The 26,331-nt window shown below is 33.3% G+C and overlaps 1 protein-coding gene across 3 annotated transcripts in view; it reads right to left on the reverse strand.

The window, feature by feature from the left end:
• LOC132128885 (disks large-associated protein 4-like) overlaps positions 1–26,331 on the reverse strand; it is a 149,895-nt gene that overhangs the window by 108,513 nt on the left and 15,051 nt on the right. For 2 of the 3 annotated variants that reach the window (XM_059540269.1, XM_059540267.1), the window contains exon 2: positions 1–8. This exon is cut by the window's left edge and continues 63 nt beyond it. The exons of the other annotated variant lie outside the window; for it this stretch is intronic. The gene's annotated coding sequence lies outside the window, so the exon portion shown is untranslated. The remainder of the gene's footprint in view (positions 9–26,331) is intronic. 3 annotated transcript variants of the gene reach the window in all.

Here is a 26,331-nt window from a genome sequence, read left to right on the forward strand (position 1 = left end):
GTGTCATTCTGAAAGCAGACGACAGACAGCTCAAATCAGAACCGCCATATACCTTCACAATCATTTTTATCAACTCAAGAGGATGAAATTAATCTTCACAGATAATTAGTCAGAACATAATGCCACAACCAAGAGACTAATGACTGACTGAATGTTCAGTGTTTGCATTGTTCAGTGTTGAACAAATGAAAGTAATAGCTGCTCTCCTCAAAGAATTACATGATTTTTAGCACAAATAATTAGGGTTAGGACTTGTACATTTGAGCAAAAGTGAAGCCATTTCAGATTCAGTGAACAATCTTCTGGACTAAATGTTTGTCTAATAGCGATTTTCCATTGACAATCATTTCAAGGTCTTGAGAAACACTTAAATTGAGTTCAGGCAAAGCTTCCCGGGAGTCACCTGAAATTAATTCTGATCCTGATTAAACATCCCTAAAACATTTCCCCCAGGGATATCATTTGGGATTTATTGTGTCAAAGTCTGAACCAAATGAATTCAGCAGCAGATTCAATAAACAAACTGATACGATCCGCTCGCTCAAATCGAATGAAAGCGAACGGAGAGCCTCGCTGTCCCTGAATACAGCGATTATAATTCTGGCTTTGATCGATTACTCTTGTCACCAAAAAGAAACAATGCAATAAAGATGGGACCGTTATTTCATAAGCCAGTTGGTTTTCCTCAGAGCTGAATATTTCGTACACAACGCTATTGAAAATGAAAGCCGTGCTCCAATATAAAATATATAATATAATTAAAATATAGCTCATAATTGAGTAGATAACAGTATCAGAGGCTGGACTTTATATGTCAGTCCATGTGAACTAACTAAAGATGCTTTAGCTCATTACTGTGGCACTAAACTGACACAAAATCAAAATCCAGCCAAATAAAAAAATAAATAGGCCACATTGATGCAAACTACCATCATACCCAGATTTCATGCATCATTAGCCGCAGTATTGTGCCACATTGTTGTCATATGAAGTCTCTACAAGAGACTTTCAGTTATGTCAGATATAAAATCCGTTATTGTGGATTTTGATTGCCGTTTTGTGTTAAATCTCTTGGCGTCCTATATTAAATAATGAAAAAAGGTGTATGGCTAATATGACTTCACTTGTCACTCTGGAAATGGAGAGTGCAATCAAATGCATTGCATTGTGAAATCAATTATTTCATGCTGCATATTGCACATTATTGGAAATGTAGTGGGCATTGCAGGTACAGTATGAATATGATTGTAAGAAACAAGTCCATCATTAAGGCATTTTTAAATTCAAACCGCGGCTTCTGACTAAAATATGAGCGCATAATCCACAAAAACACTTCTTCCAGTTAAAAAAAGTCCATCTACTGTTGACTCGCATCAAAATCAAGCCATATATTCGTTTAGAGATCTGTGCAGATTTCTCTCCTGATTCAGATCTGATGACTTTAAAGCAATATTATGGATAGAGGACTCATGGTTTGAAATTAAAACTATCTTGATGGATTTGTTCCTTACAAACACGTAGCTTTTCACTTCACAAGATGTAAATTGTTGACTGGAGTGGAGTGGATTACTTGGATTACTTTAAATTGTTCATTTTGGGGTGAACTATTCCTTTAAAGAAGGAACACTTTTGTGATATTCTCATGCATTTCAATGTCAGTTGCTTGGCTGGTGCAATGATGGCTTTGCATACTGTTATTGAAATAAATGGGAATGCATTTGGTTTTCTCTCTCCAGATATATTACAACTCACCAACCACTTTTTTTTTTTGTTTGGGGATTTGCAATAACAGTAATACAAAGTACTAAACACATAACTTAAAATACAAGATGGAAAATACCACAATATGACCAAGAATGAATGAGCAGCAGCTACATTTTTTCACAACTGAGCAGAAACCTTATCAAAGTGCAAAAGAAAGTAGGTACAAGTTCTTACAGGCATTTGTTTAGTGAGATAAGGTGAAGAAACATAACCACACTCTCATCCGAAGCATGACTATGCAAAAACAAATATTGTAAATTATTCAGCGCTGCTGGGCTCTGTCTCAGAAACACACACAGTACAGTCAGCCGCTGAGATCAACTCCAGAGAAACTAACGCTCTTATAAATAGCTCAATTCTGTGATTTACAAGACAGCATTTCTTCACTCTGTCTTTTTCATCTTCATAGAGAGCGTCTGGGGTCAAAATGCGCCCCTTTGAAGATAAGCTTGGGAAAATAACAAGAAAATATGAGTGTAAATGAAAATGAAGTGATAAAAATGACTTGGCATGATGAGGAAACCATGTTTAGTTAACAGTGTAGTCATTTGTGTGTGTGTGTGTGCTTTGTATTTATTTATTTTTAATGTGTCCTCTTTGTCTTTATTTTATTTTTAAATACTTATTTTTGTTTTAATTATTGTTGCCTTGTTTTATTTCAGTTTATGTTTATTTTATTTCAGGTAATTATTTTTTTCTATTTTTAGTTTTAGTTTATGTAATAGTTCATAGTTAAGTATGTGTCGTTCATGCAATGCCTAAAATAATGAAAATAAAATGTATTTCTGGCCTTTTGACAATCAGTTTTTTGATGAATTACAAGAAGTAAAAAAATTAAATAAAAAAAACAACGGTATTTTTTAAAATACAAGACAATTTAAACCAAAAAAAAAAAAAAATAACCCACTAAAAGAAAATTAAAAAAAAAAAAAAATATATATAATAAAATAAAAATAAAAAAGTCAAAATGCAAAATATTGACTTTTAGGCTAAGTGGTAAAATGGATATGGTTATATGTATTAATTAAATATTTTTATAATATTCTATAATTCAAATATTTCATAATTTTTAATTATCTAACAATTACAGAACACAATATTTTAACAAGACACTGTATTAAAAAAATATATATTTGCAAGCCATAGCAGTGAGCAGGATACCTGCATTTTTGTAAGTCTAGTTTGTTTTCTTTATTCCTAGTCTAAACACCTGCTTATATCATTTACAGTTTAAAAATAAATAGATCAATAAAAATAAAATAAATAAAGGTCAGTCATTCACCTGAGCTGGAAAGAAAATAAATAAATTAAGATTTTAGATTTATTATATTTAAATACTATACTTTCAGATTGTATCTTTTGATAGCCATCAATGAAGTACCACACATCATCATAAGAATGTTCACTGCATTACTGCATTTTAAGAAACAAATTTAAGAAATACAATATATTCTACAATTACAGAATGTCAAGGTCCATCAGTCTCGTCTCTAAGAAAGGCCCAGTTTGAGTCCCCTTTGTGAAGGACCTCTAAATTATTCATGAGCACATTCTTTGCAGAGACTAACAGCGATAGGAGCAGAGCAAACGAGTCCTGCTTCGCCAGCAAACATCAACAAATTGGGACTATTTTAGAAATTGTGAAGGTTCTGCCTCACTTGCACCAGAACAGCATAACATTTCTGATTATCATGTTTCATGCTTTGGGATATACTGAAAAGACTGCACAATACCTGCAATTTCTTAAAAAATATTGTGTGGTTATTTTCAAAATGGAACACTTACTAGTTACTGTATAATGTGCAGTATAAACTGTACTATGCCTTATTTTATTTTTTTAATCAAGAAAAAAAACCCAATATTTTATATTAAGTATTTCATTAAAAAAATATATAATATTTAGTTTGTCTGTTAAAATAATTATATTTAATAATTATATATTCCAAAAAAAATTATAATTACATTTTATTTATTTTATAAAAAAAATATAAATTTTAAGTGTCAGTTATAATTTAAAATGTAAAATATTTTATCGTTTTTAATTAAAAAAAAATATTTATAAAAAAATATTTAATCTTTTGGCTGTCTGGTAAAATAATGACTGAAAAAAAGAGATAAAAATAAAATTTAATTTACAATTGTACAACACAAATAAAATTTAGTTTTCCTTCCAAATGCAAAATATATATATATATTTTTTTTCAAGTAACAATATATTTTTTAATGTATTTAGTTTTAGTTGTAATATACTGAAATAATCCTGACCTCACTCTATATTTTAGTTCAGCGACTGATGTCCATAATCTTTTGCATTTTTAATCCAATTTTGGGTAAAAGCTCTTAACTCTTTTAAATCAGATCAAATAATTGCTGTAAATATTTTCTCCCGTACATTAAAAAATAATATACTGCAATCACAGTCATTTCTTTCTGGATGAGATCAGATTTCTCAGAGAGCAGAAAACAGGTCGTCCGCACTTTCACAGAGACTTCACAAGAAAAATGCAAAAGTGTTTGATTCAGATCACAAAGTATCACATCTGTGAAAATCAAATTTGTCAGAGAAAAATCAGTCTCATGTGAATAAGGCTCAGGAGCAGATGACAAATCAAAAGCATCCAGTCTCAAAACACACATTGACAAACACACAGCGAATCACAAGCGCTAAAGACAAAAGACTGTCAATATTCTGTCTGTCCTGAGGCACATTATTTGCGACAAGCTGTGTTTTGCTCCGAATAAAAAACGCACCATCTGGGAATAAATTTGGGAATATTTTTTCACCATTTCCACTGATATTCATTCCTTTGCTGTCTTGCATTGGGTGACTGGACCGTGGCACATCACATCTGTCTAATTCACACTCACCCACACATGAACGCTTGTCGTGTAGGTGTTTTTTACCTGCAAGACCCACTCAAGACACCAAACTAGACTATAACAAGCCAGACTGACACCTGATTTACTCACACACACACACACACACACACACACAGATACTGCAGCAGTGGGTGGAGGATGAAGGGTTGTCAAGTGAAATCTTTATGGGGTAAATGGCCAGATATCCCTCCTGCCTTCCCCATTTAGAGATTCATCTGCTCTCCAGCGAAATCCCATTTCCAGCCTGTCAGTCTTGAGATGTCTTGAAGCCACCCGTGATGATTGCAGTGGGAAGTTCAGTTTATTTAGAGTCGTGAAAGAAGCGCTGAATCTCAGCATCGGGTTCATCCAAGAGCTAATGGCTACTTAGCGCTCTGCTCTCCAGAATATCATACATTACACTTTTGAAGTCTGTGGAATAATAACTCGTACCATATGATACAGAAGTGGCCCTATTTGTCTCTTGCAGCAGGCAAACGATTCTCTTTAACATCTCAAATGAGATCTCTTTTAAATCTCAAAAGTGTCTCCTATACATCAGTGAGATTCAATGGAGAGAGAGATACTCTTCTACAGTAGAGAAAGACTTTAGAAATCAGAAGAGTTGTCAATAACGTCTCAGATTTGCCAAGATCCCAAAAACTGTAATCAAAAGTAAGGGATCTCAAATAGTTCTCATCAAATTCTCATTTATTTATGCATCTTAAATCTTACCCTAAGTCAACAAATGATTGTTTTTACATCTCTTAAAGGAGAAAGGGAATCAAAGGAGAAACAATTAAGAACTATTGACTCATTTGAGTCTGGAGACTAAATATTTAGGAAAAAAACATTGAGTTGAGACTTTGTGGAAGTGTCTTATGTCTTAGAGGTTTCTCCTGAGAAAAACACCCAAGTCTCAACTAGATCTCAACATTGTTTCAAACTGTACTCAAATGTGAGACACCCAGAGACGCTCCGAGTCTTTGTCAAGCACTGACAGAGTTGCATTGGTGTTTCCAATAGAATACATGATTAAACCAGCACAGCTGTCAGACCGCAGCGCTCATTTAGAGCCTGAAGCTCTGCAGTTCCAATAGCAAGAGCATGAATGAGAGCAAAGAGGTGAGAGGAGACACGGATCAGGATTAGAGGAGGACGATCAGGTCGAGATGAAGATCTCCTGCTTTCTACAGTAGAAACTTCACATACTGTACTGCCACGAGACCAGAGCCGCTGGAATCGCTTTACACAAATGTCACACAGTAGTGAAAAGAGTGTACAGTGTACTCACACTCTGTGAAAAGAGAGCTCTGCTATTGAAACATTATCAGATTAAACATGGAAGCTACACGAGAGCCAATCAAATTCATTGTCTTCACACAGACTGTTTGTGTTCTTTTAAATCATCCAATGTTCTAAAAGTGCATTTAACAAGAAATCCCAGCCGGCAAATGACCAACCTTCAACGTTGAAATATGTTTGAAATAAGGTCAGTTGTTGTTTTAACGCTGAAACAACGTTGATACAACAGTGAATCAACGTTACAATATCAACGTTGATCCAATTTGCAAAATCAAAAGGTAATTCAACGTTGATTCAACCATGGTACCAACGTTGTTTCAACCTTCAATCAACGTTGAAATGCCAGCTGGGATCGCTCTGAAAATGCAAAACAAACAAGTGGATCAAAACCAACACCTTTGATATTTCATTGTCCTCTCTGTGAATTTAAAGAACCCTGCACAGAATCCTTGTTTTTCTGCCATTTGCGTCAACATCTGAAAATTAATGAAATGGTTCAGTGCCCATAAAAAAGACAGCGATTTTGAAATGTTATTCTCTTTACATAGATTATTGCTGAGTTCAACCAGATCACAAGCTGTTTTCAAACTATAAAAATCTCATATAGAATAGTGTCTTGAATTTTTTCAATCTAATTTCAATCCAACTACTCAGCACAAAAAGGTCTCTCTATATAGCCATTACTTACCTATGTCCCGTGACAGTTTTAGCAGCATCCGTTCTGCACCCTATCACTTCACTCTCTGCTGGTACAGACTGTTTCAGCAGTAACAACAAAAACAAACGCCTTTTAATGACCAATAATTAGCATTAAATAATAAGTTAAACATTAAAAGGATAGGGAAAGGATCTCATTTTGTTACAACCCTGTATAAGTTTCATTGTCCTGATGAACACGAAGGAACATTTTGAGGAACGTTTGGAACCAAACCGATCATGATATGGATGTAACTGTTTTACTAAAGACATTGCTATTAAAAGTTTTAATGATGCTTTTGCTGAAAAGGTCCAAATTATCACTGACAATTCCCACTGAAGCGCTTCTTGAAGTAAATGTTACTTCAAGAACTAGTAACAGCACCTTAAGCGGTTAAATTTTTTTTAAAGGAACATGCACTTGTTTGGGTGTCTGTTTTAAAAAAGGTCTGTTTTAATCAGTTATCTGTTTGTTTACAGTAACACAAATGTTTTATTGTAGGGTTGAATTGTTGGATGTTTTAATCACTCACTATTAACCCTTTTTGTTTTAAACATGCTTTAAAGAAGCAATTTTTGTACACTGTTACAATAAAATGAATGTTTTGACAACATAGTTCATTTTTTGCTTTACTCGTTTTTGTTAGTTTAGCTTACTTAAAAATGTGAGGCAATCGGTTTCCTTATATTTACAAGTAAAGTGAACACTAATAATAAGTTACCTCAACTAATGCTTTTGAGTCACCAGTACTTAATTGTACTTGATAATTAAGTTAAGTTTACAAATACTATTTAGTTTTGCCAACTTAAAATGAATACTAATACTTTTCTTATAAATTTAAGGCAATCGGTTTCCTCTCTTTTTTTTTAAGTTAACTAAACTTTTTACATTTTACAGTGTACTTTATAAAGAATGAGCATACAGTAATTCACAGAACTGATTAAAGACAGTGACAGACAGCACTCATCTTAACTAAATATCAGAGAGAGTGACAGAGATACAGTAGAAACATTATGTGTGCTTTTGTATTAAATAATGACCCAGATTGTGAAATACATTTATTAGCCTTAGATTAAGGGAAGCACAACTTGGGAAATGAGAGCATCCAGGGTGAAAACTATGGATTTATTTTAAATATTTGTAATGTTCTTTAATGTTATCCATAGTTTTTTTTTTTAGGTTCTTTTTTTTTAAAGTATCGTTTTAAAGTATCGATACCATTTTAAAAGTATTGAAAAGGCACTGGACCCTACTTAAAAGTTATTATTTCTCATTACTGGCTCAATTACCAAATGGGTGCTTTCTCTTCGTCCTCCACAAATTAAGCTACTGTAGGTAGTTTGGTAGCGAGACGTTTTAATAAATTATCGTTTGCGATTGTTGCGATTGTTGTGATAAGTTTACCAACTTTGTAACTTGTTACCCCCCCCCCCCCACACCCACACACACTGGACATAGCAGACGTATTTAGCGAATACAGGAAGCTATCAATCAAGAAGGTATCAGGATTATGAGTTGTTTTTCATTTTTAGTTTTTGATTATTCACTTGGATTAATCATTCATTTTGACAGCACTATAATGTTTATTGTAAATAGACAACCATATAAGTGTGATTGTTACTAAGCCTTCCCCAATGTTCTTGTCCATTGCCCTCGCAGATTCCTGCAGCTACGCTTGGATGTACATTTACATTCCATTAAAGGTTATTGATGACATGCCTGTGAAGTTTGACTTTTTGCACCATAACAATACTTATAGTCAACTAGTCATCATATCTCTAGTTCTTTAACCACTTCAGCTGTTATTTAGATTTTTTGCGAATTAGGCATATGCAATTTTCGACCCACCGGTGGGTCCCCAGAGTTGATGTATTTGCATTGTACTAAAGTGCGTTCATTTTCAATGGGCATATATGCGGCTGAAACAGGTAGCCTAGTGCATCCCAAATTTTTCAACATGAACATTTTAATATAACATTATAGTCATTATGGCCTGTAGAAATTTTTTTTTTTTTGAGAGGTGGGGTAGTGTACAATAGGCCCCTGTGGCACGGCCCAAGCTTTTGTTCTTAATGGCATTTTTTTCCTTACATTACTTTTACTTTTATACTTTAAGTAGTTTTTTAAACCGGTACTTTTACTTGAGTAAAAAGCTTGAGTTGATACTTCAACTTCTACAAAAGTCTTTTTAAACGCTAGTATCTATACTTCTACTTGAGTAATGAATGCCAATACTTTCGACACCACTGCTTCTAACGATATTAAATATTTTACGCGATAACCGATAAATGGCCAATATTAAAATATATTTTATATATATATATATATATATATATATATATATATATATATATATATATATAAAATGTTTATTATGTCATTTTATCTAAATGAATAAAATATAACACTAAAAACTAAAAGTGAATGTAGGCATCACAAACTTATAATATACAGTATGACATATTTTCTTCAAAATTTTTCCTTTTTTTTTTTACAATTTGCTAAAATAACTTTCAAGAGCAGTATTAAGTGATAAATAAAAAATGTTTTGAAAGATTGATATGATGATGCAAAATATCACAGAAATGAGCAATTTGCTAATGTGGTACCAAAATAAATCTAATACAGCTATTGTTGGTCAGTAACATTATATATATATACAACCCGAATTCCGGAAAAGTTGGGACGTTTTTTAAATTTTAATAAAATGAAAACTAAAGGAATTTCAAATCACATGAGCCAATATTTTATTCACAATAGAACATAGATAACGTAGCAAATGTTTAAACTGAGAAATTTTACACTTTTATCCACTTAATTAGCTCATTTAAAATTTAATGCCTGCTACAGGTCTCAAAAAAGTTGGCACGGGGGCAACAAATGGCTAAAAAAGCAAGCAGTTTTGAAAAGATTCAGCTGGGAGAACATCTAGTGATTAATTAAGTTAATTGATATCAGGTCTGTAACATGATTAGCTATAAAAGCTTTGTCTTAGAGAAGCAGAGTCTCTCAGAAGTAAAGATGGGCAGAGGCTCTCCAATCTGTGAAAGACTGCGTAAAAAAATTGTGGAAAACTTTAAAAACAATGTTCCTCAACGTCAAATTGCAAAGGCTTTCCAAATCTCATCATCTACAGTGCATAACATCATCAAAAGATTCAGAGAAACTGGAGAAATCTCTGTGCGTAAGGGACAAGGCCGGAGACCTTTATTGGATGCCCGTGGTCTTCGGGCTCTCAGACCACACTGCATCACTCATCGGCATGATTGTGTCAATGACATTACTAAATGGGCCCAGGAATACTTTCAGAAACCACTGTCGGTAAACACAATCCGCCGTGCCATCAGCAGATGCCAACTAAAGCTCTATCATGCAAAAAGGAAGCCATATGTGAACATGTTCCAGAAGCGCCGTCGTGTCCTGTGGGCCAAGGCTCATTTAAAATGGACTATTTCAAAGTGGAATAGTGTTTTATGGTCAGACGAGTCCAAATTTGACATTCTTGTTGGAAATCACGGACGCCGTGTCCTCCGGGCTAAAGAGGAGGGAGACCTTCCAGCATGTTATCAGCGTTCAGTTCAAAAGCCAGCATCTCTGATGGTATGGGGGTGCATAAGTGCATACGGTATGGGCAGCTTGCATGTTTTGGAAGGCTCTGTGAATGCTGAAAGGTATATAAAGGTTTTAGAGCAACATATGCTTCCCTCCAAACAACGTCTATTTCAGGGAAGGCCTTGTTTATTTCAGCAGGACAATGCAAAACCACATACTGCAGCTATAACAACAGCATGGCTTCGTCGTAGAAGAGTCTGGGTGCTAACCTGGCCTGCCTGCAGTCCAGATCTTTCACCTATAGAGAACATTTGGCGCATCATTAAACGAAAAATACGTCAAAGACGACCACGAACTCTTCAGCAGCTGGAAATCTATATAAGGCAAGAATGGGACCAAATTCCAACAGCAAAACTCCAGCAACTCATAGCCTCAATGCCCAGACGTCTTCAAACTGTTTTGAAAAGAAAAGGAGATGCTACACCATGGTAAACATGCCCCGTCCCAACTATTTTGAGACCTGTAGCAGAAATCAAAATTGAAATGAGCTCATTTTGTGCATAAAATTGTAAACTTTCTCAGTTTAAACATTTGCTATGTTATCTATGTTCTATTGTGAATAAAATATTGGCTCATGTGATTTGAAAGTCATTTAGTTTTCATTTTATTAAAATTTAAAAAACGTCCCAACTTTTCCGGAATTCGGGTTGTATATATATATATATATTAACTACAAAAAGAGTATACAGTATATTACATTTAAAAATAATAAGACTACAGTTACTTTTTATGGATAACATTAAATAGTCACACAATGGCAGTAAATTATTCATAATTTATTGATTCTCTCTAATTCTTTTTTCTATTTTGAATTTTCATTTCTAAAAATCCTTTTGTGTGTCACTCCATTTAGCTCTATTATGTTCATAAATGCCATGTAAGCAAAGTCGCAAACCATGCTTCTGAATTTGGGTAAAAAACTATGAAAGTATCTAAACATTAGTGATGTATGAAAGTCACAGGGCTTCATCTGACAGGTTGGGGAACCCTGGTCTGATCCATTAATTAAAAAACATTGCACACACACTGTCTAAATTAACAGTCTTCAGTCTTTTGCTTGTCAAAAAAATCTGGTCCAAATGCATGCACTTTGGTTTTTGCAGCACAACGCCGAGCCATATCCGAGCTGTACACCGAACATCCAAATTACAACCGGTGAAAGTTACATACTGTATGAAAGACACATCATAAGAGAGATTGCATTTGTGATATTCCCTTGTGGTGAGATCCCTGGAGATTCTCACCTCATGTAGAGGTTCAGACCAGCATTTGAGGACAATGCGGCAAGCGGCTCTTATTAGCATTGAGAGAGAGAGAGAAATGGAGAGAGGCGTCGAGACGCACATACTGATGAGGATGATGCAGTGTGTTAGCGTGCATACAGATGCAGAGCAAACGCTCGTGCACAGAGGTGTAGAAACATCCACTCACATCCATTCACACGCTCTGATGTTCAGCACTGAATGGTGAATCAGTGTTAGCTCTTCATACAGAAGGCTACTGGAGAATAATAGATGCTGTCCGGGCCGAAAGGACACGTTTATCTCTTACTCACTCACAAAACAAACCCTCCTGAACTCTGTGTGAACTGATACTAAACATCTCTGCAGATAAACGACAGACGGCGACTGCTGTCTCACCTGTAGCTGGTTGTGTCTCGTTCTATAAAGAACCGCTGTCACCGTCAGACAACATTCATCGGTACAGATTCTGCTCTTATGAGTGTCTTACTCTTACAGATAGAGTTTAAAAAGGTCACAGGGTTGAGCTGAATTCTGAGTTTTCCTTTCAACCATGAAATGTGAACTGAAGTGCTGGGCTGGAACAACAAGAAAAGGAATTTACAAAAATGCAATTCAAAAAGAACTCAAGAAGGGATTTTTTTGCAGAGCTTATTATTACGATTAACTTCACTCATTTGTACTTAATTTTCTGATCAGTGCTACAAGGTTGGGCTGGTTTCTCACACAGTCAGCCAAATCAGATTTTCACTTTTATTATCTGATTAAATACTAATACAAAAAAAGTAAAGTAAATAAATCTATTTTTATTTTTATTTAATTACTTACTATTTAAAAAGAAAATGCACACTAAATAAATAAATAAACATAAAATTTTATATTTGTTAAATTATTAAATTACTATTTATTACTTAATCACTTTTAAATGTATTATTAAATGACAACATTTTTGCATTCTACACACACACACACACACACACACACACACACACACATATATGAATATATATCTTTTTACAATTGTGTACTCTCACTAAAAACAAATAAAGCTGACAATAAAAGCTGATAATAATATAAGAATAAATAATAATTTCTTATATATATATATATATATATATATATATATATATATATATATATATATATATATATATATATATATATATATATATATATATATATATATATATATATATATATATATATTTATTTATATATATATTTCACAAAGTCTAGATGTGCAAAATTAGTAGAGACATATCCCATCAGATGAAAGGCTGTAATTAAAGCATATATAAATATACACACACACACACACACACACACACACACACACACACAGTTATACATATTAATTCATTACTTAAATATTAATAATTATTATTATATCAGCCATTATCTATTCTGCTGCAATCCTGAGAACCATAAAGGACCTGCTTAAGTCAATTAGTCATTATCATCTCGACAATATTCTAATAATCACATTTATTTCTGAATGGTTTTGTGTGAGGGTTTGCTTGTGTGCGTGTGAGAAACACCCATAAGGCCGTCCTGATGAAGGTCCTTGAGGAAGTTCTGCACAGACTAATAATAAAGCAGACGGCAGAATCCCATCACTGTCTGTGATTCCAGAGAGACGCTTAGTAAGCGTTCAAAGTTCAGACGGAGTAAAAGAGTTATTCAGAGCCACTTATTTCTCTCTCTTGTCCGATGATGAATCTCTAACAGGCTCAGACTGTCCTGAGTGACCAAAGAAATGGGACACGTCCTGGAATGATACCCTGCCATACAATAGCAGTGCTATCAAGAAGATCCAAACTATTATGCTCTACTTTTCTGCCCTTGAGAGAAACACTTAACCTCCAGAACTGCTGTAATGTGGCCGTACGTGACCTTTGACCCTCTGGCATACAGAATCAAAGCATATCAGCAGCAGATTATTACTAAAGAGATGGATACTTTCTTTCTTTCACTATGTTAAGTATGGAACACTAGCAGCATACTACTTAGTGAATACTGCACAGGGCACACTACTGTACATACTGCATGCTATTCCCTACAAAATACAAAGTGAAACAGAAGCCATTATTTCACGATAAACACTTCAAATGCTTAACATGACCTCATTACCATCTAGCTCTAAGACAGTATTTCTCTCATTTCATTTTTTCCAGAAAATCATTTACTCAAAAAATCAGTAAAAGTACATGTAAATTACAAAATGTTAATAAAATTCTTGCAAAACAAATGAAGCTAAATCAAACAGCCGCTTGATTCGAAATACAACAGAAACAGTAATATTGTGAAATATTGCGATTCCAAATAACTGTTTTCTTTGTGAATTAAATGTATTTTTAATGTAGTTTTTTCAGGATTCTTAGATGAATATAAAGTTCAAAATAACATTGTAAAGAAAGCATTCTGTAACATTATAAATGTCTTTACTGTAATTCTTCATGAATTTAATGCATCATTTATAAATTCTAATTAACACAAATATGGTCACTGAGTAAATTTAGGGAACATTTTTTTATTTTCTTTCGAAATAACATTTTATTCATTAAGAGTACATACTATTATCTCACACATATTTTATATGTATATAAAAATATACATATGTGCAGAGTTTGTCCTCTGAATAATGCAGACACTCATGTGTCTGTTTGCAGTAAAACTGCTGTACATTTTGTTCTGCAAACCGAATGAGCCTGACGAGCTCAAACGCTAGAATGAGCCGCCTGCAAACCGATGCATGAATTCAGCATTCTCTCGGCACATTTCCAGAACAAGAGGCCAAACATGCATTAAAATGCAGAGGTCATAAGATACTGCTTAAAGAAATAGTTTTCACATAAAGTCTGTGTCTTTGAGGAGCGATGCATGTTTAAGACCATGATTCTCAAGGTTTGTTCATTTGATTACTGTCTCAGAGCAGCTGTGAATTCAAGTATTTAGTGATGTTTGCTAATGCATGCTTTTGCCAATTCTGCTAAAAAAACATATTTTCCTCTTTAATATTGTTGCCTTGTTTTCCAGTAAAAATATCATTTTTTTAACATTTAAAATCAAATTGCAATTACTTGATGAGCAAGGTGAAATAAGATAACAATGGTTGATTTCTGAAAAATGCATCAAAGTTAAGTGACTTAACTTACAAAATGACAAGACAAAATGTCTTCCAATGCCAAAGTTAAACAAATTATTACATTTTATTAATGTAATATTATTAATATTAGATATTTTACAGTATCACATTTCACTACTGATTTTAGTTTTCATTCTTTTTGCTAATTCATTTATTTATACAAAATGTGTAAATAATGTAAATTTTATTTATATAAAATTGTAATATTCAACATTTATTTTTTTGCCATAAAAGTTAATTAGTTAAAAATTTTTAGCTTAATAGCTTACAGCACTTAATAGCTTACTTTTACTTTCTAATATAATTTTAATATTTATTTCTAATAAAAATATGCAGCTTATATGCAACCATCATCTAATGCTCACTTCAAATTAATCTTTTAAAACATTTTTATTTTATTTTAATTTCATTTTTAATTTAATAAGGCTATTAGAAGTAACCTTTAGCAAATCTATAAATAATAATATCTATGAGATGTTTTGATGCTTAAGTTCACTGGTAAAACGACCAATTTAAGTTTAGTTTTTTTTTGTTTGTTTGTTTTATAATGGCCAATTATTAGTTATCACCATAAAACGTTTAATTTGAATCTCTCTCTCTCTCTCTCTCTCTCTATATATATATATATATATATATATATGCAGCACATGATCATCTAACACTCACATCAAGATCTTTTAATATTTTAAAACCACATCAACTCTGGGGACCCACCGGTGGGTCCAATATTGCATATGCCTAATTCTCAAAAAAATAAAAATAACAGCTGAAGTGGTTAAAACATTTATTTTATTTTCATTTTTAATAAAAAAATCCATTCAAAATCCCCAAATAATCTGAATTTCAGGGAAAATGTTTGTCATTCTGTTTTTTATTATGTTGTGATGTCTAAATTCATTTGTAAAATTACTTATTTTAGTGTTTTTTTGGGACAAAACTGTAAATAACAAACATTTTACTTAGCAAGAAAATAGTATTTTAATACTGGCCTTCATTATCATTTGTATAACACTGTCTAATTTGAGTCTATTGGCCAGAATTGAATAGCTCTAATAAAAATACACAGCACATGATTATTGAGGGAAAGTGAGGAAGTGAATGAATTATGAATTATGGTGCAGTTATTCTGGCAGGAAATGGCTTGAAACGGATCGCAGATTCAAACTCCATCGGCTCAAACTGTCAGCGATTCCAGCCGCAGGGATTAGCTGCAAACACAATGCTGGGAAAAAGCACAAGATAGAGAGAGACAGAGAGAGAGAGAGCATTTTCTGTCTTCCCTGCAGGTTGCATCCTTCCAGAAAGTGGTTTTCTCCTTCATATATTCCTGAAGCTCTTCCCCTGGCTGTATTTTCCCCCTCATTCGTCCCTGTTGGGCTGTTCTCAGCGCTGATTAAATTAAAAAACAACAGCTCCACTGAGGACGATAACACAGAGCTACAAAAAATGCTTTAGGAGACCCTCAGGAGAGCACTTCAGCGGTTATAGAGTGGGCCGATTACAGAGTGAATAAACGCTCAAGCCTTCCGCTTCCCTGTGTAAACAAAAATAGAAAATATTTAGCTGAACTCAGATCGGCCTTGCGCTAATTTGCATACTGTAGATGGAAAGCATTACCATAAGACATCCTGCAGCTGGCATGAAACCAACCGGCCTGTCATGATAAATCACATTATTCATCACATATCTCGCAGAACTGCCCATTTCAACACTGACCTCTGAAATCAATCAAAGCAGGATTGAGTTTCGTGAAGCTAAAAAGGAGATTTTCAGGACACGCTTTCCCTAAGATCTAGTATTCGAAAAAGGTCAGTATTGTTTACAGGACCAGCCCGCAGATCTGATCTGGAACACACTTCATCATTTGATTAAGAGTGGTTCATTAAAGCAATAGTTAACTGATGGACTGGAGTGGCTGTGGATTATTGTGATGTATTTATCATCTGTTTGGACTCTCATTCTGACGGCACCCATTCACTGCAGAGCATCCATTGATGAAACACTGATGCAATGCTACATTTCTCCAAATCTGATGAAGAAACAAACTCATCTACATCTAGTATGGCCTGAGGGTGAGTATAATATCAGCAAATTGTCATTTTTGGGTGAACTATTCCTTTAATGGATTCGCAGTGTCGTTTTTGCTTTAATTAATTAAATATACAGTAGTTCATGCAAATTCTGTTATCATTGTTGCATCTGAATGGGTATGAACTTTTGTGAGCAATAATGCAAATTTCAGTCTGTTCCTCACACAAGAAGATCTGAAATATAGTGCATTAGACAAACTGTTGCTCAAAATGTTGCGGTAAGTTTGATGTTGTTTTACAGAAATTAATACTGGATGCATTAAATTGGTCACTACATTTACATTTATTCATTTAGCAGACGCTTTTATCCAAAGCGACTTACAGATGAGGACAGTGGAAGCAATCAAAAACAACAAAAAGAGCAATGATATATAAGTGCTATAACAAGTCTCAGTTAGGTTAACACAGTACACCTAGCATGGGCTTTTAAATAATATAATAAATAAAAAGAAAACAGAATAGAAAAAGAATAGAGCAAGCTAGTGTTAGAGGTCTTTATATTTATATACACACACACACACACACATAATTGCATAATAAATAAAAAAGAAAATAGAATACAAAAAGATTAGAAAGGTAGTTACTGTCACTAATGATTCTATTTCAAGTAAATTGTGTTCTTTTGAACTTGCTATTCATCGCTCTTCATATCACCGTTTCAACAAAAATCTGAAGCAGCACAACTGTTTTCAACATTGATAAGAATCAGAAATGTTTCTTGAGCAGCAAATCAGTAGGCTATATAAGAATGATTTCTGAAGATCGTGTGACTCTGAAGACTGGAGAAATGATCCTGAAAATACAAGTGTTTACTGTTTAAACAAATTGATGAGCAGAAGAGATAAACAAATAAAATAAATCTTACTGACCTGGAAACTTCTGATCAGTAGTGAGTAGTATATGACATCATGCATTACTATTTATATTAGCAATACTATTCATAAAACAACATCTTTGTGTCTTAATCAAGTTAATTGAGTTTTTTGTGTGTGGAGCTCAGAAGTCTACGCTTCTTGATTTGTTTTAAACAAATGTGCCGAAGAAATACAAAGCTACTGCTGTTTTTGCAAATGATATGAGTGATCACTGCGTTATTGCAGGTGTGAGAGATGCCAGGATATCTAAATGTAAACCGCGTACTATAATTAAGAGAAATCTGAAGTCATTCTGTAAACAAGCCTTTTGTATTGATCTTAATCTTTGTGACTGGACCAGAGTGAATTTGATACCAGATCCCGAAATAGCGTTGAAATATTTTATGTCACTATTTTTGAATATTATAAACAAGCATGCACCTCTTAGGAAATATAAAATTAAAGGCCGTGATAATCCGTGGTTTTCAGAGAAATTGTTTGATTTAATTCATGACCGTGATCTTGCTTGGTCAATGGCAAAGAAATCCAAAAATAGTTCAGACTGGCAAAATTTTAGGCACCTGAGAAACAAATGTGTCTCTCAAATACGTAAACCAAAATCAGATTTTTATGTAAATGAATTATGTGATAGCTCAGCTAATCCCTCAAAATTTTGGAAAGTTATAAAATCACTGTCAAGAAAAGTATGTTAGATTCCCTGAATCAGCACTTTATATCTTCTGGGTTGTTGTTTGACCATTCAACAAAACATCAGAGGAGACAAGAGGATGACTCTTTGTCTAGGGAAAATGTACCTATTGATTTTGATCTTGTTTTGTATTGGAACAAAGGACAGTGCTATGATTTTTACGAAAACCAGATTGCGAATCATGTAAAGTATTTTTTGTTAATAAGAAGTCTTTTAACTGGTCACTTATAAGCCCTTCTAAAACCTTGGCTAAAGCAGATAGCTTAGCCATAGGCCTATAATTATTTGGGTTTGATCGGTCACCACCCTTTAATAAAGGAGTGACATATGCTGACTTCAAAACACTTGGTATTAATCCAGTTTCAATGGTCAAGTTGAAAATGTGTCAAAGGTTCTGCAATATGTTCAGCAGCAATATTTAAAAAGTATGGATCCAACCCATCTGGACCAGCAGATTTCTTAGTATTTAACCCTATTAGAGCATCAGCTGCCACTATGAAAGTGTTGAATGATTTTAAAAGTGCTATTGATTCTAAAGATTATTGTGCTGCACTGTTTTTAGATCTTTCAAAAGCATTTGACACAGTTGACCACTATGTTCTGTCTCAGAGATTGGTGGATATTGGAATGTCTCCAAAAGCTGTCAAATGGTTTGGCAACTATTTGAGTGGCAGAACACAAAGTGTTCATGTTGATGGTGTGTCCTCAAACTCATTATTTATACAAACTGGTGTTCCCCAGGGGTCCATTTTGGGACCCATTTTATTTACTATTTCTATAAATGACTTAAATGTAATGTGTAAAATCTAACAAATGCTAAATGTCATTTTTATGCGGATGATACTGTTTTGTATTGTTCTGCTCCAGCCTTGACAAGTGCTATAGAGGATCTGCAATCTGCCTTTATAATTATTCAGAAGAATCTTCAGAAACTGAGACTTGTACTAAACTCTGATCAAACTAAAATGATGTGCTTTTCTAAATCAAGGAAAACAGAAGATGCTAGTCAAATTGCTACACTAGATGAGAAAGTAATTGAACGAGTATCAGTCTATAAATATCTTGGTTTCCTTTTAGAAGAAAATTTGTCTTTCAAACAGCATATAGAGGGTCTAACAAAAAAACTAAGAGTAAAGTTGGGTTTCTATTATAGAAACAAAGGATGTTTCTCTTTTAGTACAAGAAAAACACTTATACAAACAATATTTATGTCAATGCTGGATTATGGTGATATTTTATATATGCATGCAAACAAAGCTTCTTTGAAAATGCTGGATTCAGTATATCATACAGCACTAAGATTTGTGACTTATTCCAATTTTCGTACTCATCATTGCAACTTGTATGAGAGTGTTGGTTGGCCATCTCTGCACAATCGCAGGCTGGAACACTGGTATATTTTTCTTTTTAAGGCCATACTTGGTAAACTGCCTCCTTACTTACGTTCTCTTCTGATTTCAAAAGTCACTACCAGGAAGTGTAATCTTAGATCATATGGCCAAATCATGTATGATATTCCACGAACGCGAACTGTCTTAGGTGAAAGTGCTTTTAAAGTTTTTGCACCTTTTTCCTAATATAAATTGCAGAATAAGCAAAAATGTGACTATTTACCGACAATGACACAATTTAAAATGAGGATAAAGAACTATTTGAGTACTAAATGCACATGTGCTGTTACTGAGTGCTGCTGGTGAATATGTTGAGATGATGTTTAAATTGCAAAATGTCTTTTTCTGTTAAATGTTTGTATATGTATTTTTAAAATGGAACTATTATTCTGCCGTCTGGCCAGGATTCCCTTGAAAAAGAGATTCTGAATCTCAATGGGATTATTTCCTGGTAAAATAAAGGTAAATAAAGATGTGATGGACGAACCTGAACTCAAAGACTCTCAGACAGGATCACGGGCCGTGTGTTACATCTGGAGCACTGCCAGAGGGTCTTTCGAGGTCTTTTCATGAAGATGAAGGTCAGTCTGGACGAGAGATGCTAAACAATGATGTCAGTCAGAGTTCTTCTGGCTCTGTGTGGAGCTTTTCTATTCTCAGTCTGCGCTCAGTCGCTCTGTATCGCTCTCTCTGTCTCTCTGTTTTCCTCCTCTGGGTAATTGCAGACAGAACAGAACAACGTGATATCTGCACTAAATGAGCTCCACTTTATGAAGAAAGAGACTCGGTATCTCTTCACATCTATTCAAATTCAGGAGATGCACTACAATTCAATCCACAGTTTCAATTCTCCTTTGATTTTCCACTCGGTGTGCTGATATACTCACCTTAATTTAATTGCTTTTCTGTAGCTGCTGAACTGAACAAGGCTTTGAGAGAACTCATCTATGTAGAAATATCATTTTATGACTAACAAATCAAGTGGGTGACTGATGTGAAAATGTCATGTTTGAGAGGGAGAAATCAGACTATGAAGCTCTAATCAGGGCTGGATCTGCAGCAACCAGATATAAAGAGAAAAGCACTTTATTTACCATAAATCATTTACCCAAGTAATGCAGGAAAAACATATGTAATGCAATTATTGTTACATATAAAATATTTAATTAATTATTACACAGAAATACAATTTAAAAAAATTAAATAAAATAGAAAATAAAAATAAAGAAATCAGATTATTAACATGCAGTTAAAGCATAAATAAAATGCATTAATGCCTCAGTAAGTGAATAAATAAAGTATATCTTATATTACTCATATTTAAAATAACAAATGTAATATGTTCAGTAAAAAAAAGAAAAAAATTCTCATTAACCAGAACAATTAAGTCATTGTGATGTAAATGGTTATCAATATATAAATAATAAAATAAATAAAATATAATACATTTTTAATTAAAAAAAATAGTTAATAAATGCAAATAAAACAATTAATTAATGGCTCACTAAATACAGAAAAAATTCACAAAATAAATAAATAAACCTAAATGCATAAATAAACTGATTTAGTGCCTCTGTAAGTTGATTTACATTAACTAAACTTAAGTTCATTTCAGCTTATCTTGTATTGTGCATATTTAAAAAGTCAAATTCACTATAATTCACTGGCAATGCTTTAACTTGATTCATTTTAATGTGGACTATGCACATCTCAACAGGTGTCATGTGCAAGCTTCGACATCAATTTCCCTAAGTGGTCTTGTCTATACCTAAATAATATCAAGAGAACAAAACTAAAATAACTGTTTTCAATGATAAGACCCTTTAAATTGCAACCACACTTGAGCTGTACACCACCAATCTAATGCTCGCACCAAACAAACTCACAGAAAGCTACATTACAGAGAAGAAGAAAGGCATAGCGTGGGTCAATCCCACTGTACATTTGAGTGTGCAGTCGAGCAGATAAAGAGGCGCTTTCGCCCAAAGAGCCCATGCCGTGTTCATCAGTCACAGCATGATCCATCAACATTTCAGCTCTGCTGCCAATCCTGAAGGTGCTTCTGGGTTCTTGATTGACCTGCTCTGTTGGCAATTTCCATATTCTGTGGTAAAGACACAATCACTGTAAATTGGATTTTAGTCTAACTAAAACCAAACATACAGGTAGAGTATGATGGCATATGTAACCACACACACAAAATGAGTTTCCTAAAGCATTGAACAGTGGCATGTCAATCATACTTAAAGGAACAGTTCACTCCAAAAACAAATTTGCTGATAATTTTCCCGCCATCAGCCCATCAAACATTTGTTTCTTCGTTGCATCACTATCTATCCTCTGCAGTGAATGGGTGCCGTCAAAACTGAGTCCAAACAGCTGACAATAATCCTGAAGTAATCCACACCACTCCATCATTAGGACACATGCTGAATTTCTAAAAATCTCATCCGATAAAGAAACAAACTCATCTACATCTTGCCCCCAAAAACTAGCCACCAACTGTGTTCACAATAACTAAGAAAAATAGCATAATGCTACATTATCAAGCCAATTTTATTCCCCACATGAGCCGTTCTGTACATTAAGGGCTCGTGTCGCTCCGAACGCATGCTGAATGTTCCCGTCACGCTCTACACGTCAAAACCATTAGAGCTAAAACAACTTCTGTTCCAACTTCCCCCAACAAACCTATAGCTTTATCATTAGAAGAAGTAATTATGCGGCAGGAAATATGTCACCATCTTGCCTTTGCTTTCATGCTGCGTACTTAAATTAGCAAGATTTAAGTCGTACTTAGTTTCAGCAGCTGTTCAACCTACTTTAATGGTGGACGATTATTTATTAGTCACAGCAGGGCACCAGATTTAGATTTTAAAGGAATATTTCACTAGTTAACAATTTTAAACGTCCCAGTCATTAATTGCTTTTATTTCTTACAGAATTGTGTTTTTCTTCACTTCTTTGAGGAATAAATAAAACTCTGCGAATGGATGGTGAATTCATGGTGCGACTTTGAACCTTGGAAGAAAATAAAAGTATAACGGCTTAATCTCAGAATACAGAGCAGGGCATGAAGCTTTTCTGTCAAATTCCCTTTTAAATCCCAGGCCACGACCGACACCGTCAGCGGAGAGAGATGTAAAGCTAAATGAGCTTTTACACATTTTAATTACTCAGGAAATCAGTACAAAAGCCTGCGGGCTCTCTGAACTGGGATTAAATGCAGTGGTATTGAGGAAGAACGCTGATTATGCTCTGCAGCTTTTCTCTTAGCTGATTTATAGATACTAAACTAACTGTACTAATGCTAAATGGCCCACATGTCTTTCTTAAGCAAACCATTAGCATTACTCTATTGATAGTGACCGATAAGCCAGCGAGCTGTGAATACAACAGCCTGAAACTGATGCTAATATGCCACAATTTAGATTTAGTCTATTGAAAATGGTATTAATGTGATATTAAAGACACAAATCATGTGCAGGCGTTCTTTTAAAGGCAAGATAAAATCAAAAAGGCCAGGAAAAAACATTGTTTTTCATGCACCGGTCAACTTTTTTGTGCTCTCTTGCTTCCATAAAACATTTTTCAGATTTATAGAAAGAAAATATCTGAAATACAAGTGTTTAAGTGTTTCTTTTTATTGCACTTTATTTGTGTTTGTATTGCAATTATAATTCATATTTTAAAGAGTATTTTCTCCACTTCAGCAGCACTTATTCCCATAGTCTGAAGGTTTTTACTGAAGGGGTTGTGCATATATTATTCATACTGATTTATATAACATTTTATTCCTAAAAACATGGTGAAAATTATTCGGTAACACTTTTAATTAAAGTCTTTACGTATAATGAATTATAAACATTTTCATAATGTACATGGTAATGCATTATATCTTTTTGTAAATAATTGTAACCAAAGTTAAAATGCATTAAATTATCTGAAGGTTAGTTTGTCATGTGTTTTAATGCATTATACTTTCTGAATAGAGCACAATGAATAGTGAGTATTATAATGTGTTATAACTGAAGATCCAATTAGTCATGAGACAATGCATTCTAAGGTGCATGCATTAAAAGGCATAATTCATGCATTTATAATGCATTATACATTAAGGCTTGTATATTTTTCTGGTTGGATTTTCTGATTTATGAAGTGATAAAAAAGGAATCTAAAATCCCCTCTATAAAAACCTATATGTCAGAAAAATTAAACAGGAATTTTGAGTCTAGCTTTAAACCGCATTTAGATTTATGTTCTTCAAATCTGTTCTAAATGGTGCATTTTTAATTTCATAATGCATCATAACTTTTTAGAAAACTTGCCATGATGGAAGTGTGCTGATATCTATTTATTAAAGTGTTCACATGCAATGCCTTGCTTTAATGCTCATGGTCTTATTGTGCATGATTCCTAATTTAAATAAAATAAAATAATTTTTATAAGGACTGGTCTTGTCCTCATCAAATTACCCAATCATTGTGTAGGTAATGCAGTCTTTTTCCATTCCTGTCACAAGTTAATGCATTCATTTAATATAAGATTAATACATTAAAGACATAAAAAATGAATGAATGAATGAATGAATGAATGAATGAATGAATGAATGAATGAATGAATGAATATGCATTAGCATTGGGACAGGACGACCTGCCTCCAATTTCCATTCAAAGATTCTGTCAAAAGTGTGTGCTGACTCCATTCTGACATGAGAAACACACTATCATCCAAACAATTCTTGATGGGAAAAGTCAACTCTGTCTCCACAGTTATCGAATTAAATAATGTATTGCATGCGCTGCAAATGGCATTTCATGTTGATTTTGAGGAGCAGACCTGTGTGCTCGTCTGAGGTTTTCATCAAAGGTAATGTATGAGAGGTCAAAGGTGAAGATGGAGGACAGCCTGTGAGGTCAGAAAGAGTGAAGTGGTTATGACATTTGCCTTGTCAAACTGTTTCAAAGCCACTAGCCAACACTTGATTATAGACTGATACAGCACCTTGCAGAATGTGTAAGTCATTTAAAAAACACCACGCAACCATAAAGCAATGCATTACACACTTCTCAGAGTACCTTAACAACCACTTATGTGTCGTTGTTCTTAACAAATTAATTACTATATTTATAAATATATATATATATATATATAAAAATTATTTTTTGAGAGTACATTCATTGAAATTCAACAGAAAATAAAAATGCATTTAGATGAAAACTAAAATTATAAATGTTGTCTTGACAAACATAATGAAATAAAATGTAAATATAAATAAAAGTTTAAGTTAAGTACAAAAATGATTAAATACAAAATATAAAAACAAAACAAAATAGAAAATGAACAGAAATATAAAAATGCATTTAGATGAAAACACTATAATAATATAATAATAATAATATATAATATATATATATATATATATATATATATATATATATATATATATATATATATATATATATATATATATATGATTATATATATATTATTATTTATTATATATATTATTATATATATAATAATAATAAATAAAATGAATGTAACAAATGTAAAAAATAATTTAGGAACAAAAAAAAACAACACAATTGCATAAATTGTAGCTAAAATTAAAATAAAAACTATTTTAAATGAATGTCAAGAGTCATTGGATAAATTATTTTTGCAAAATTACTTTAAGTTACTTAATATAATACAATTTATTTATTTATTATAAAATCTGTGCATCTGTGCATAGACTCAAATTAATTATAAAATAGAGTTGTTTTTAACTTGATGAATCATTTGAATAAACTGATTCATTAGAATGAATCCATTTCTATATATGAGAGAAACGAGAGTTTAGAAAAGTGCAAATGACAGGGAAAAAAATAAAAAAACAATGTTTTGTCAATGGGAAAAGCTGCTGTGTTTCGAATAAAAGCTGAGTTGTCATGCAAATTTTGTGCATTTAAATTTATTGTAATGCTGCATTACATTATGACTGTTAAATGGGTTCATAATAAAAAATCTGTCAATCAATAATGATAAAGCACAGACAAAACCATAGATTTCAGATTTTCTAGATTTCAGTCTGTCGTACTAATTTATTAACACACACACACACACAAAATAATGAAATTAACGATTATTTTTCATTTACAACGTGCATGCACAATACACATATCTGTCCAAATCTCTTCTGTGTCTAAACAGAATGAGATCTACAGCTAAAAAAAACGTTCATTCACACAAACTTATAACAAAACACAGTAATTATTTCTTCTCCGTGATCCTGCATGAATTGCTTTTGGAATAGTATCACATGACATTTCCTCCCGTGTTAATAAGGTCTTTACATTGTGATACTGACTAGCATTCTTTTAAAGCAGGATCCTTCACTGTGCTCTTTATCTAACAGCACTGTTCCTTCCAGGACAATGAGACACAACGAACACTGTTAAATCCCAGATTGCCTTTTTATAGCATAGTCTGTTAGAGTCTCCCGAACGTTTAGTTGTTTTTGGCGCTGTCAGGCATGAATTTACTTGTGTTAAACTGCATCCACGGCATATTCTAAATGTATGCACTAACAGTGAGCCGCTATCTGATGAATGAATGCATTTCAATGTAAATATTAGAGGAAGAAGCACTTCGTAGAGGGATTTAAGTGCTTGAATTTCAT

The sequence above is a fragment of the Carassius carassius genome, chromosome 46 (assembly GCF_963082965.1).
Source record: "Carassius carassius chromosome 46, fCarCar2.1, whole genome shotgun sequence".
In the NCBI taxonomy this organism is placed as follows: Eukaryota; Metazoa; Chordata; class Actinopteri; order Cypriniformes; family Cyprinidae; genus Carassius; species Carassius carassius.